Genomic DNA, 15,543 nt, shown 5'->3' on the forward strand with positions numbered 1-15,543 from the left:
AGAAAGAGAGAAAAGAGAGAAGAGAAAGTGAGTGCACAAAAGAAAGAAAAGAAAAGAAAGTGGGTTATATATACCACTTAGAAACAAGGGCACTCTGGTAATTTACTAACTCTCTTTTAACTCACTCATTCCTTTTCTTTTTACTCAAATGCAACAAAATTCCAATATAAAATATATCTCTCTCGGAAAGTCGAGAATTATTGAAAATGACAATTTTAACACGTAGGTCTCGAAATTAGCTTTTTATCCATTACTCATAATGAATTTTTGAGCGAACGGTTAATTTTATATGAATTTCGCAAACTTACTTTAATAAATATATTTTTCTCATAAAATCAATTTAAAAAATGCAAAGATCAACAATTAAATTCACTCATCATTTTTAAAAAGTCTCTAGGACCTTTACGGAAATAACATAACAAATCCCATGTTTTTATCTTACTTGAATGATTTTATGAAAATGCACGAAGGTTAATTAGACCTTTACTTAAATCACGTAATTCCTTTAAAATTTACAAAATTGACACAAAACACGCAGTCATGCATACAGTCAAGCAATCACACATATACAGTCATATAACGACTCAGGTCTGATCATAAAATTCATCCTTCTTTATTCTTTATTCTCTTTTACGCGTACCGGGTCACGTTCAGCCTGACGGCCCGACGCTCAACGTTTTGATTACGCTTCTCAATATCTTTACCAATCAACACGTCACTTAGGACGAAATACTTTATTTACTCATTCATTCATTCAATCACATAATTCATATTTTATATTCTTTAACTCCATATTAGGACGGGTTCCGTTCTACCTGACGGCCCGACACCACAGCTTATCTTTTAAGCTGACTCTTTAAATTGGAACGTTTTTATCCACGCTCCTAAACTCTAGTATACAGATAAGACAAATAATCATCACTTAATCACATAATTATAATCACATCACATAACACACTTTTTATTTACTTAATTACGACGCAAAATTCCTCAGTCGTCACAATCTACCCTCCTTAAAAGGATTCTGTCTCCAGAATCTAATCTAACCAAATAGATGGGGATACTTTTCTTTCATTTCGCTTTCTAATTCCCAAGTCGATTCCTCGACTAGTGGATTTCTCCACAACACTCTGACTAGAGGTACAACTTTATTTCTAAGCGTCCTTACTTTTCGATCCAAAATTCGCACTGGTTGTTCCACATAGGACAAATATGGTTGGATTTCCACTGGTTACAACTCGATAACATGGCTCACCTCAGCATTATATTTCTTCAGAAGAGATACATGAAACACATTGTGCAGATGTTGCATTTGCGGCGGCAGCGCCAATTCATATGCCACTTTCCCGACTTGTCGCAATACTTCAAATGGTCCAATGTACCTTGGACTCAGCTTTCCTTTCTTTCCAAATCGAGTTAAGCCTTTCCAAGGAGATATCTTCAACAAGACTTTGTCTCCAGTTTAGAATTGCATATCTTTTCATTTTTGATTCGCGTACTTTGCCTGTCGGTCTTGAGCTGCAATTAATCTCTTTCGTATCATTTCAACCATTTCCTTCGTTTGCTGAACTAGCTCTGGGCCAATTAACTCGCGCTCACCAACTTTGTCCCAATAAGTAGGGGATCTACACTTTCTTCCGTACAACACTTCATAAGGCGGCATGCCAATACTCGCGTGATAACTATTGTTGTAGGAAAACTCAATTTAGGGCAAATGATCGTCCCAATTTCCTTTGAAATCTATTGCACAGGTTTGCAACATGTCTTCAATCGTCCGGATTGTCCTTTCACTTTGTCCGTCTGTCTGCGGATAATATGCCGTACTCATTTTCAATTTCGTTCCCAAATGATCATGGAATTGTCGCCAAAATCTCGAATTAAACCTTGGATCTCTATCAGACACGATAGATACAGGAACTCCATGACGCATCACGATCTCATCCAGATACAATTTGACCAACTTCTCTAATGAAAACCTTTTGTTTATCGGCAAGAAATGTGCTGACTTTGTCAACCGATCGATTACCACCCAAATCGCATCGTGATTTGACTTGGTTTTAGGTAATCCTACCATGAAATCCATCGCCATATGTTCCCATTTCCATTCAGGTATGTCCAGTGGCTGAAGCAATCCACTTGGCCTTTGATGTTCCGCTTTAACTCTTTGGCACGTGTAACATTTACTTATCCATTCCGCAATTTCCTTTTTCATGTTTGGCCACCAATAATTTCCTTTTAAATCCTGGTACATCTTCGTGCTTCCAGGGTGAATTGAAAATCTCGAGTTATGCGCTTCTTGCAAAATCCCGTGCTTTAGTTCTACGACATTAGGTATCCAAATACGTGAGTTAACACGGTATATCCCTTTTCCATCCTTTTGAGCTTTAATTTCTTCTCCCGTCAACTTATCCTTTTCGCGACTCATCATTTGCTCTTGACAGCATCGAGTCTTTTCCAAAATTTCAGGTTGAAACAGCATTGCATAAATAGCTTCACCTCCATATTCTGGAGTCTGCACCTCTATTTCCATCTTGTCAAAGTCCTTGATTAATTCTTCCGATGACGTTAATAGATTCAATCTTTCCTTTCGACTCAAGGCATCAGCTACCACATTGGCCTTTCCAGGATGATAGTTTATCGCACAATCATAATCTTTGATCAATTCCAACCACCTTCTTTGTCACATATTCAATTCTTTCTGAGTAAAGATATACTTTAAGCTCTTATGGTCCGTATAAATCTCGCACTTTTCCCCGTACAAATAATGCCTCCAAATCTTAAGGGCAAACACAATTGCTGCCAATTCCAAATCGTGCGTTGGATACTTCTGCTCGTGCGGCTTAAGTTGCCTTGACGCATATGCTATTACTTTCCCGTATTGCATTAACACGCATCCAAGTCCTTTATATGAAGCATCACTGAATATCACAAATTCCCCTTTATCATCTGGTAATACCAACACTGGGGCGGTTACCAATCTCTTCTTTAACTCCTGAAAACTTTCCTCGCACTTTTCTGTCCAAACAAACCTCTCGTTCTTCTTCGTCAACTTTGTCAACGGAACAACAATCTTTGAGAAATCTTGCACAAATCTTCTATAGTATCCGGCTAATCCCAGAAAACTTCTAACTTCCGTCGGAGTCTTGGGTCTTTCCCAATTCATTACAGCTTCTATCTTGGCTGGGTCCACTTTAATTCCTTCTTTATTAACTACATGACCAAGAAATTGCACTTCCTTTAGCCAAAATTCACACTTTGAAAACTTCGCATACAGCTTCTCTTTTCGCAGAATTTCCAAGGAAACTCTCAAATGCTCCTTATGATCTTCTTCCGTCTTGGAGTAAATCAGTATATCGTCAATAAACACAATAACGAACTTATCCAAATACTGCTTGAACAATCTGTTCATAAGATCCATAAATGCAGCTGGCGCATTCGTTAAGCCAAACGCCATTACCAAAAACTCATAATGTCCGTATCTCGTTCGAAACGCTGTCTTGGATATATCTTCCGCTTTAATCTTTAACTGATGATACCCAGATCTTAAATCAATCTTTGAGAAACACAAAGCTCCTTTCAATTGGTCAAACAAGTCATCGATCCACGGTAGAGGATACTTATTCTTGATTGTCAACTTATTCAACTCACGGTAATCGATGAACAATCGCATACTTCCATCCTTTTTCTTTACAAACAACACTGGTGCGCCCCACGAGGATACACTCGGTCGGATTACTCCTTTGTCCAACAACTCTTGCAACTGAGCTGCCAATTTCTTCATTTCGACCGGCGCCATGCAATAGGGAGCTTTCGACACTGGTTCCGTACCAGGAGCCAAGTCAATCGTAAACTCGATCTCTCTGTCTGGAGGTAGTCCAGGCAATTCATCAGGAAACACATCCGGAAAATCTCTTACTACCGGAATATCGTCGATCTTTATAGATTCTTTCTCTACGTCCACGACATGAGCCAAATAAACTTCGCATCCTTGACGTATTAATCTTCTTGCCTCAATAGCCGTTAGAAATTTCTTCTCTTGCCTCTTTCCTTTAAATATCACTTCCTCACCATCCTTGGTTCTTAACTTCACCTTCTTACTTTTACATTCTATTTGCGCCTCATGGTTTGACAACCAATCCATTCCTAGTATAACCTCAAATTCTCCTAACTTAAAAGGAATTAAGTCAGCAGAAAAGTGCCGACCTTCTATAGACACATCACAATCGGGACAAATCTTATTAACAACAACTTTCTCTTGATTTGCTACCTCTATAATCAAATTAGGCTCTAGAGGGTACGCAACACAATTTAACTTATCAAGAATACTTTCAGAGATAAAAGATCTAGTTACTCCAGAATCCATCAAAACTTTTACTTTTACTGAGTTTATAACAAGCATACCTGCTACCACGTCCACCTCTTGCACCACATCTTTCATTGTCATGTTAAAGGTTCTAGCTCTGGGTTGAGCTGATGGTGCTGGGAGAGACGGCAGTCCAGCAATTCTGAGAACATTAGCCTTCTGCATAGGCTCCTTGCAATTTCTGGCCATATGGCCCACTTTGCCACACTTGAAACAAGCCAAATCAGGCTTCCTTATTCCATTTGAACATTCTGAAGAATAATGCCCCTTCTGGTTGCACTTGAAACATGTTATGTCCAGCTTATTACACCTCCCCGGGTGTCTCTTTCCACAGTTCCTGCATTCTTGCATCTGAGGCCTGCTATCCTTTCCCGGTTGTCCAGCTTTCTGGAGACGGTTCTTTTGAGCTCCATTCCCGGGTCTAAACTTCTGGAACTTTTGGTTCTGACCTCCACCATTCTTCCCAAACTTCCCTCTAAACTTTGAGCTCCCTTGCCCTTGCTCAGAGCTTTCAAACTTCCTCTTTCTTCCTTCATTTTCTCTTCGACCAGCTTCCCGCTCACCTTCCACTATCATTGCTTTCTGAACCAAGGCAGCATAGTTCTTAATCTCCAACATTGCTATCTGACTCTTAATCCACGGCTTGAGTCCCTGCTGGAACCTCTTAGCCTTCTTCACTTCAGTATTCACGTACTCAGGTACGAACCTTGCCAATTCCGAAAACTTCACCTCATATTCTACTACCGACATTTCCTCCTGTCTAAGATCCAGAAATTTCATCTCCAACTGATCTTGCATGTAACTTGGCAAATACTTTTCCAGAAACATCTCAGTGAATTTCTCCCAAGATAAGTCTTTGCCTTCCAACAACGCCTTAGAAGACTACCACCAGAAACTTGCTTCGTCTTTCAGATAATAACTCGCGTACTGAGCTTTCTTATCATCCTTAACTTCGGCTAATTCAAAAGCTTTTTCCATCTCTCTCAACCACGATTGCGCTTTAATTGGGTCTGGCAAACCTAAGAACTCTGGGGGATGAACGGATTGAAAGTGCTTGAAATTTCCAACTTTTGGGGCCACAGGTTGGTGCAAAAGCTGATCAAGTCTGCTCATCATGGTGGTTTCTGGGTTTATTTCTGGGTCTTGGGTGGGAATTTCTTCTTCTTGGTGATCTGGTGAGTTGTCCATTTCTTACAATCCTGATTGAGCAATTATTTAGCAATACGATAGCATGGCATGTATATATTTAACAACAGTTTCTATGAAATCTCTTTTGTGGGTTTTAAGTTTTACACTATTTGAACATGCAATCCTATTACTACATAATTCTCATATCAGTGTTGTTTTATCATGGCACGGAATAGGGTTTTATGATCTTTAAACATGGTTATACGAAAACATGGTTGTACTAAAACATGGCATTGAGAACAGTTTATAAGATAATCAAGGTGCACAATGGAATTATTTAAACAAAGGTTACATAGAGAATATTTTGGATATTAAGGTTCTGAAACAAGGTACAATAAATAGCAGGGTTAAACAGAGGAAAAACTGGAAAACATCCCCCTATCTACCCTTAACTTCCAACTACTACTACTACTACACTGGTCTGAAATACAACAAGATAAATGAAAAAGGGATCCCGGCATCTGACCAAGTATCCCAAAGCGTACCGGCGCTGAAAATAACAATTTACGGGCTCAACCAACAGTCCCGTCTAATCATCTAGAATCTCTCTCAACACAACCAACATCCAACGAATGATCTTATGCAGCCTCCGGGCCTTAGCATCAGCATCTCTAGTGGATGGTCCCTCATCCAATCTCCTCCTGGAAACCTGCTCCACCAACTGAATCCTTGCTCTCCACTCCTCCATCACCATTGAAGTCCTCTGCCTAGAATCCCGAATCAACCTATCTACCAAAGCTCCCAACTCAGGAATGCGGGAGTACATAAAGTCTCGATCCTGGGCTAACTTGCCACCAACACTGACAGGAACAGTCTAAGGCATCTTCGACTTTGGCTCAGGGGCAGGGGTCTCTGAATCAGGCCTCAAGGGTGAAATCTGCATGGGGATCTCACTACTCTCAGAAGGGTCCTCCTCTGGGTCTGAACTAACATACACAGGCTCCTCTGGAGAGGGAGGAATAGGGTCCAGAGGGGTACCAGTCAAACTAATCTCTGAGTCTGAGTCACTACCACTACTAGGATCCTGAGAGAAAACACAAAACAACAACCAAAAAACAATGTTAGGGTTAAATAAAGCTTCCATCTAACTCACACCCTAACTCTAGTTTCCGCTTTACCAATCAACACTTTCCTTAGACTATACCTAATAGTCTAACTCAACTCTATATGAGTCGAACTCTCTCGCGATATAGATATATTCCCAAAATACCCCTTTTTTAAAACCTAACTTGTCTCAGGGACTAGATCCTGTAGCTCTGATACCAACTTGTGACGCCCTCAATCTCGGGGTTAGGAAATGAGGACTCACACACCTCTAATCTAATAATTAAATAAGCATAAACCCCGATTAACTACTAACAGGATCAACAGGATAAAGTATGAGACAAGATCACAACTACAAATCACAAAATATAACTTACAAACCCCAAAATACTTTTAAATAAACAATATCGATTCCGGATGGGAACCGACAGATAACCCATTATATCTTTAAACACCTCTTTCTAGGCGCGAGCTCACTCATTAACACCAGTACCTGCTCTGGCAACCGGAAGCCCTCAATACGATAGGGACCACCAGGTACGTTCTTACGAGCAGTGCGCCTAAGCCTGACCATCTTCTTGCTTAACTGCCATGGTTAGATTAAGACAAAACAAATGAGTATAAAACTCAGCAAGTAACTATATAGCAGTTCTATAATATCAAAATCACAATATGCTTGAACAAACTAGGGCATTCTACTTTAATTAATCTAGGTGGCAGATTTCTATCTTTTTGGGATAAGGAAAGGTATCTGAAGAATAGTATGAGTTTTCAAGGAACAAGGCTCGAAAAGGACGAAAGCCGACATTCATCACAAATCATTATAGGATCCAAAATAGATCTTTCGATAGAGGAAAGCAACAGTATTTTAAGATATAGAATCAATCATATGATCAACAATTTCAAGAATCAGGGTTCTCAAGCTTTAAGATCCACAATGACTTATCAACTCTTTTCAAAGCAATATAAACCATTTTCAATTTCAAAAATCAATTTACTGAACAAAAGTTTTAGTTCCCTTTTTTAAATAATCACTTAGAACCCTTGATTGGATCACTTTATCTTTCCATTTCATTATATACGGGTGATCAGCCCGTATCAACCTCCATTCCGGTCTTTAAGGTACCAATCGGCATAATTTCAGCCTTAAGTTGGACTAGTCCCACTAGCCTCTTACCATGACTGGACTAGTCCCACTAGCCTCTTACGTCCCAATCCAATCCATCAGGAATTCATTTGGAGAACCTTGAGTTGGAAAAACAAATAGGTTTTCTAAAATCCATTTTATCATTACCAAGCATTTGAAATCATTCAGACTCTTTCAAGTCGAAACTCATTCTTAAATCAGATTTTAAGGAAACAAAGTTCAGGGAGTGATTCAAAAGTACGCAAGGAATATTTCACAAGAATACTGTATCAAGGATAACAAGGCACTAAATTAGAAGGATCAACATTGGTTTAGGGATCAATAGGGTGATCAAGAGAAACAGGGTATCATTAAACAGGGTTAACAAGGATAATCAAAAGGCTCAATATAATCCATAGCTTAATAGGTACTTGAACAGAAAGACAGATTATCAAAGGGTGAAATCAATAGGATTATCAATAACAGGTTATCAAGAACAAGGGTACTTCAAATCAATATCAGGGTTTCATAAAGCAAGGGTTTCATATTTTAACAGTTCAATACTCTACATGGTATGAACAACATTCTCTTTATAACCGTTTACACAAGTAATCAAGAGTTACTTGCCTGGATTTGCTTTCCTGAAAGTTGAACTTCTGCCACCTAGTAAATCCTTTCCTTTCCTAGCCTGAATGCCCTCACGCTCCGAATCTACAATAAAACCAAAAATCTTAATTAGATTCCCAACTCTTGTTCCCGGAACGATCACTATATACGATAACTCGATTATATCTTTGACTCGAGCATACAAATATAGCTTATACATATAAGCACATAGCACAAAGCACATAACATATCCCTTTCTCATAGTTTTTATATCCTTATATACTTAACCATCAAAGCCCACTCGCTTGACCTTAGCTATTTCTCAAATCACACTAACACGACTCTATTACGAGTACAAGACCTATTCACAACCAAACAATTACGTTCACAACTATCACTTATATTCTTTAAAATCAATCAACTTAGTTCCCTTTTCTTTTGTTCCTTAATTCGAACCACATATTATAATCAAGCAAACAAATTCATAGATATTCACTTATACATCTTTAATCATCCTTTCGATCATAAAAATCAAGTTTTCGACTTTTAATCCCTATGGCCTATTCGGCCTTATCACACAAAATCAACCAATTACTCACTTTAATTCACATACGCACACAACTCATTCAAAACTTATTAAAGAATCATCCTCCTTTCCTTTAATCATAAAAATTCGAACCAAATTATACATACATGATCGCATGCAATTCAATTTCAACTTATCATTATATCAAACACTTCATTTTCATCAAGTAAGCCAACTAAATTTCTTAACACAATCCTAAATCACAACATGCATCCATTTATTCATCAAATTAGTCCCTTTTAACTCAATTCCCATTCGGCAAAACTCAAATTTGCATCTCAAAGGCAAATCAATAACATGCACATCTTGATCCTCTTTAAAACTAGCATGCAATCACTTTTAGGCCATACAAATTTAGTGTTTACCAAGATTATCTCACAAAAATCAATTTCCTTTCTTATTAACATAAAATTCGAACCTAAACTTAGCATGCAACAACAATTTCATTCCTTTTTAATCTAATAACAATCCATCATCATTTTAAACAAGTTAACTCAAACCCACAACTTTTAAAGATTAACACCATTCGGGTTTTTCAAAAAAAACAAAACATGCAACTTGATATCCTTAATCTTTAAATCACAAATCAACCTATATTTCAACATCAAATCAATAACTCATGCATTTCAATACAATCAACTTGATTTCCTTAAAATAGTAAGGGCCATTTGGCCTTTTAATCAAAACACCACATGCAAACACAAATACTTGATTTTAAGGTTCTAGAGCTCAGTTTTTAACATCATAACTCACCACCGGTTCACCGGAGTTCATCACCGGTGGCAGTGGCATCTCGGTGGTGCCCTCATTCGAGGGTGTCCAACCACGAAGCCCCCGATTTCGTCAATTACGCAAGATAAACTAACATGCTCATCTTTTCTATCATTGGTTTGCAAAGAATCAAGCTTAACAAGATGACATCAATCAACAACAAGAAGGACCATATGGTTCTCGGGTGAACACACACCGAGCACACACAACACACACACATCGACATGCAAGCTTAATCACACACATGCACACGAATTAAAGCTCTTGTATGGAATAAGGATGAAGATTCATGGAGTGTTTCAAGAAATTAGAGAGGGAGAGGCAATATACCGAGAGAAATCAAAGAGAGAGAGTTGCCGAGAGAGAGAGAGAGTGAGAGTGAGAGAGAGTTCGGGAGAGAAAGAGAGAAAAGAGAGAAGAGAAAGTGAGTGCACAAAAGAAAGAAAAGAAAAGAAAGTGGGTTATATATACCACTTAGAAACAAGGACACTCTGGTAATTTACTAACTCTCTTTTAACTCACTCACTCACTCATTCCTTTTCTTTTTACTCAAATGCAACAAAATTCCAATATAAAATATATCTCTCTCGAAAAGTCGAGAATTATTGAAAATGACAATTTTAACATGTAGGTCTCGAAATTAGCTTTTTATCCATTACTCATAATGAATTTTTGAGCGAACGGTTAATTTTATATGAATTTCGCAAACTTGCTTTAATAAATATATTTTTCTCATAAAATCAATTTAAAAAATGCAAAGATCAACAATTAAATTCACTCATCATTTTTAAAAAGTCTCTAGGACCTTTACGGAAATAACATAACAAATCCCATGTTTTTATCTTACTCGAATGATTTTATGAAAATGCACGAAGGTTAATTAGACCTTTACTTAAATCACGTAATTCCTTTAAAATTCACAAAATTGACACAGAACACGCAGTCATGCATACAGTCAAGCAATCACACATATACAGTCATATAACGACTCAGGTCTGATCATAAAATTCATCCTTCTTTATTCTTTATTCTCTTTTACGCGTATCGGGTCACGTTCAGCCTGACGGCCCGACGCTCAACGTTTTGATTACGCTTCTCAATATCTTTACCAATCAACACGTCACTTAGGACGAAATACTTTATTTACTCATTCATTCATTCAATCACATAATTCATATTTTATATTCTTTAACTCCATATTAGGACGGGTTCCGTTCTACCTGACGGCCCGACACCACAGCTTATCTTTTAAGCTGACTCTTTAAATTGGAACGTTTTTATCCACGCTCCTAAACTCTAGTATAAAGATAAGACAAATAATCATCACTTAATCACATAATTATAATCACATCACATAACACACTTTTTATTTACTTAATTACGACGCAAAATTCCTCAGTCGTCACAATCTACCCTCCTTAAAAGGATTCTGTCTCCAGAATCTAATCTAAGCAAACAGATGGGGATACTTTTCTTTCATTTCGCTTTCTAATTCCCAAGTCGATTCCTCGACTAGTGGATTTCTCCACAACACTCTGACTAGAGGTACAACTTTATTTCTAAGCGTCCTTACTTTTCGATCCAAAATTCGCACTGGTTGTTCCACATAGGACAAATATGGTTGGATTTCCACTGGTTACAACTCGATAACATGGCTCACCTCAGCATTATATTTCTTCAGAAGAGATACATGAAACACATTGTGCAGATGTTGCATTTGCGGCGGCAGCGCCAATTCATATGCCACTTTCCCGACTTATCGCAATACTTCAAATGGTCCAATGTACCTTGGACTCAGCTTTCCTTTCTTTCCAAATCGAGTTAAGCCTTTCCAAGGAGATATCTTCAACAAGACTATGTCTTCAGTTTAGAATTGCATATCTTTCATTTTTGATTCGCGTACTTTGCCTGTCGGTCTTGAGCTGCAATTAATCTCTTTCATATCATTTCAACCATTTCCTTCGTTTGCTGAACTAGCTCTGGGCCAATTAACTCGCGCTCACCAACTTTGTCCCAATAAGTAGGGGATCTACACTTTCTTCCGTACAACACTTCATAAGGCGGCATGCCAATACTCGCGTGATAACTATTGTTGTAGGAAAACTCAATTTAGGGCAAATGATCGTCCCAATTTCCTTTGAAATCTATTACACAGGTTTGCAACATGTCTTCAATCGTCCGGATTGTCCTTTCACTTTGTCCGTCTGTCTGCGGATAATATGCCGTACTCATTTTCAATTTCGTTCCCAAATGATCATGGAATTGTCGCCAAAATCTCGAATTAAATCTTGGATCTCTATCAGACACGATAGATACAGGAACTCCATGATGCATCACGATCTCATCCAGATATAATTTGACCAACTTCTCTAATGAAAACCTTTTGTTTATCGGCAAGAAATGTGCTGACTTTGTCAACCGATCGATTACCACCCAAATTGCATCGTGATTTGACTTGGTTTTAGGTAATCCTACCACGAAATCCATCGCAATATGTTCCCATTTCCATTCAGGTATGTCCAGTGGCTGAAGCAATCCACTTGGCCTTTGATGTTCCGCTTTAACTCTTTGGTACGTGTAACATTTACTTATCCATTCCGCAATTTCCTTTTTCATGTTTGGCCACCAATAATTTCCTTTTAAATCCTGGTACATCTTCGTGCTTCCAGGGTGAATTGAAAATCTCGAGTTATGCGCTTCTTGCAAAATCCCGTGCTTTAGTTCTACGACATTAGGTATCCAAATACATGAGTTAACACGGTATATCCCTTTTCCATCCTTTTGAGGTTTAATTTCTTCTCCCGTCAACTTATCCTTTTCGCGACTCATCATTTGCTCTTGACAGCATCGAGTCTTTTCCAAAATTTCAGGTTGAAACAGCATTGCATAAATAGCTTCACCTCCATATTCTGGAGTCTGCACCTCTATTTCCATCTTGTCAAAGTCCTTGATTAATTCTTCCGATGACGTTAATAGATTCAATCTTTCCTTTCGACTCAAGGTATCAGCTACCACATTGGCCTTTCCAGGATGATAGTTTATCGCACAATCATAATCTTTGATCAATTCCAACCACCTTCTTTGTCACATATTCAATTCTTTCTGAGTAAAGATATACTTTAAACTCTTATGGTCCGTATAAATCTCGCACTTTTCCCCGTACAAATAATGCCTCCAAATCTTAAGGGCAAACACAATTGCTGCCAATTCCAAATCGTGCGTTGGATACTTCTGCTCGTGCGGCTTAAGTTACCTTGACGCATATGCTATTACTTTCCCGTGTTGCATTAACACGCATCCAAGTCCTTTATATGAAGCATCACTGAATATCACAAATTCCCCTTTATCATCTGGTAATACCAACACTGGGGCGGTTACCAATCTCTTCTTTAACTCCTGAAAACTTTCCTCGCACTTTTCTGTCCAAACAAACCTCTCGTTCTTCTTCGTCAACTTTGTCAACGGAACAACAATCTTTGAGAAATCTTGCACAAATCTTCTATAGTATCCGGCTAATCCCAGAAAACTTCTAACTTCCGTCGGAGTCTTGGGTCTTTCCCAATTCATTACAGCTTCTATCTTGGCTGGGTCCACTTTAATTCCTTCTTTATTAACTACATGACCAAGAAATTGCACTTCCTTTAGCCAAAATTCACACTTTGAAAACTTCGCATACAGCTTCTCTTTTCGCAGAATTTCCAAGGAAACTCTCAAATGCTCCTTATGATCTTCTTCCGTCTTGGAGTAAATCAGTATATCGTCAATAAACACAATAACGAACTTATCCAAATACTGCTTGAACAATCTGTTCATAAGATCCATAAATGCAGCTGGCGCATTCGTTAAGCCAAACGCCATTACCAAAAACTCATAATGTCCGTATCTCGTTCGAAACGCTGTCTTGGGTATATCTTCCGCTTTAATCTTTAACTGATGATACCCAGATCTTAAATCAATCTTTGAGAAACACAAAGCTCCTTTCAATTGGTCAAACAAGTCATCGATCCACGGTAGAGGATACTTATTCTTGATTGTCAACTTATTCAGCTCACGGTAATCGATGAACAATCGCATACTTCCATCCTTTTTCTTTACAAACAACACCGGTGCGCCCCACGAGGATACACTCGGTCGGATTATTCCTTTGTCCAACAACTCTTGCAACTGAGCTGCCAATTTCTTCATTTCGACCGGCGCCATGCAATAGGGAGCTTTCGACACTGGTTCCGTACCAGGAGCCAAGTCAATCGTAAACTCGATCTCTCTGTCTGGAGGTAGTCCAGGCAATTCATCAGGAAACACATCCGGAAAATCTCTTACTACCGGAATATCGTCGATCTTTACAGATTCTTTCTCCACGTCCACGACATGAGCCAAATAAACTTCGCATCCTTGACGTATTAATCTTCTTGCCTCAATAGCCGTTAGAAATTTCTTCTCTTGCCTCTTTCCTTCAAATATCACTTCCTCACCATCCTTGGTTCTTAACTTCACCTTCTTACTTTTACATTCTATTTGCACCTCATGGTTTGACAACCAATCCATTCCTAGTATAACCTCAAATTCTCCTAACTTAAAAGGAATTAAGTCAGCAGAAAAGTGCCGACCTTCTATAGACACATCACAATCGGGACAAATCTTATTAACAACAACTTTCTCTTGATTTGCTACCTCTATAATCAAATTAGGCTCTAGAGGGTACGCAACACAATTTAACTTATCAAGAATACTTTCAGAGATAAAAGATCTAGTTGCTCCAGAATCCATCAAAACTTTTACTTTTACTAAGTTTATAACAAGCATACCTGCTACCACGTCCACCTCTTGCACCACATCTTTCATTGTCATGTTAAAGGTTCTAGCTCTGGGTTGAGCTGATGGTGCTGGGAGAGACGGCAGTCCAGCAATTCTGAGAACATTAGCCTTCTGCACAGGCTCCTTGCAATTTCTGGCCATATGGCCCACTTTGCCACACTTGAAACAAGCCAAATCAGGCTTCCTTATTCCATTTGAACATTCTGAAGAATAATGCCCCTTCTGGTTGCACTTGAAACATGTTATGTCCAGCTTATTACACCTCCCCGGGTGTCTCTTTCCACAGTTCCTGCATTCTTGCATCTGAGGCCTGCTATCCTTTCCCGGTTGTCCAGCTTTCTGGAGACGGTTCTTTTGAGCTCCATTCCCGGGTCTAAACTTCTGGAACTTTTGGTTCTGACCTCCACCATTCTTCCCAAACTTCCCTCTACACTTTGAGCTCCCTTGCCCTTGCTCAGAGCTTTCAAACTTCCTCTTTCTTCCTTCATTTTCTCTTCGAGCAGCTTCCCGCTCACCTTCCACTATCATTGCTTTCTGAACCAAGGCAGCATAGTTCTTAATCTCCAACATTGCTATCTGACTCTTAATCCACGGCTTGAGTCCCTGCTGGAACCTCTTAGCCTTCTTCACTTCAGTATTCATGTACTCAGGTACGAACCTTGCCAATTCCGAAAACTTCACCTCATATTCTACTACCGACATTTCCTCCTGTCTAAGATCCAGAAATTTCATCTCCAACTGATCTTGCATGTAACTTGGCAAATACTTTTCCAGAAACATCTCAGTGAACTTCTCCCAAGATAAGTCTTTGCCTTCCAACAACGCCTTAGAAGACTACCACCAGAAACTTGCTTCGTCTTTCAGATAATAACTCGCGTACTGAGCTTTCTTATCATCCTTAACTTTGGCTAATTCAAAAGCTTTTTCCATCTCTCTCAACCACGATTGCGCTTTAATTGGGTCTGGAAAACCTAAGAACTCTGGGGGATGAACGGATTGAAAGTGCTTGAAATTTCCAACTTTTGGGGCCACAGGTTGGTGCAA

Source organism: Apium graveolens, chromosome 8, assembly GCF_009905375.1.
Source record: "Apium graveolens cultivar Ventura chromosome 8, ASM990537v1, whole genome shotgun sequence".
In the NCBI taxonomy this organism is placed as follows: Eukaryota; Viridiplantae; Streptophyta; class Magnoliopsida; order Apiales; family Apiaceae; genus Apium; species Apium graveolens.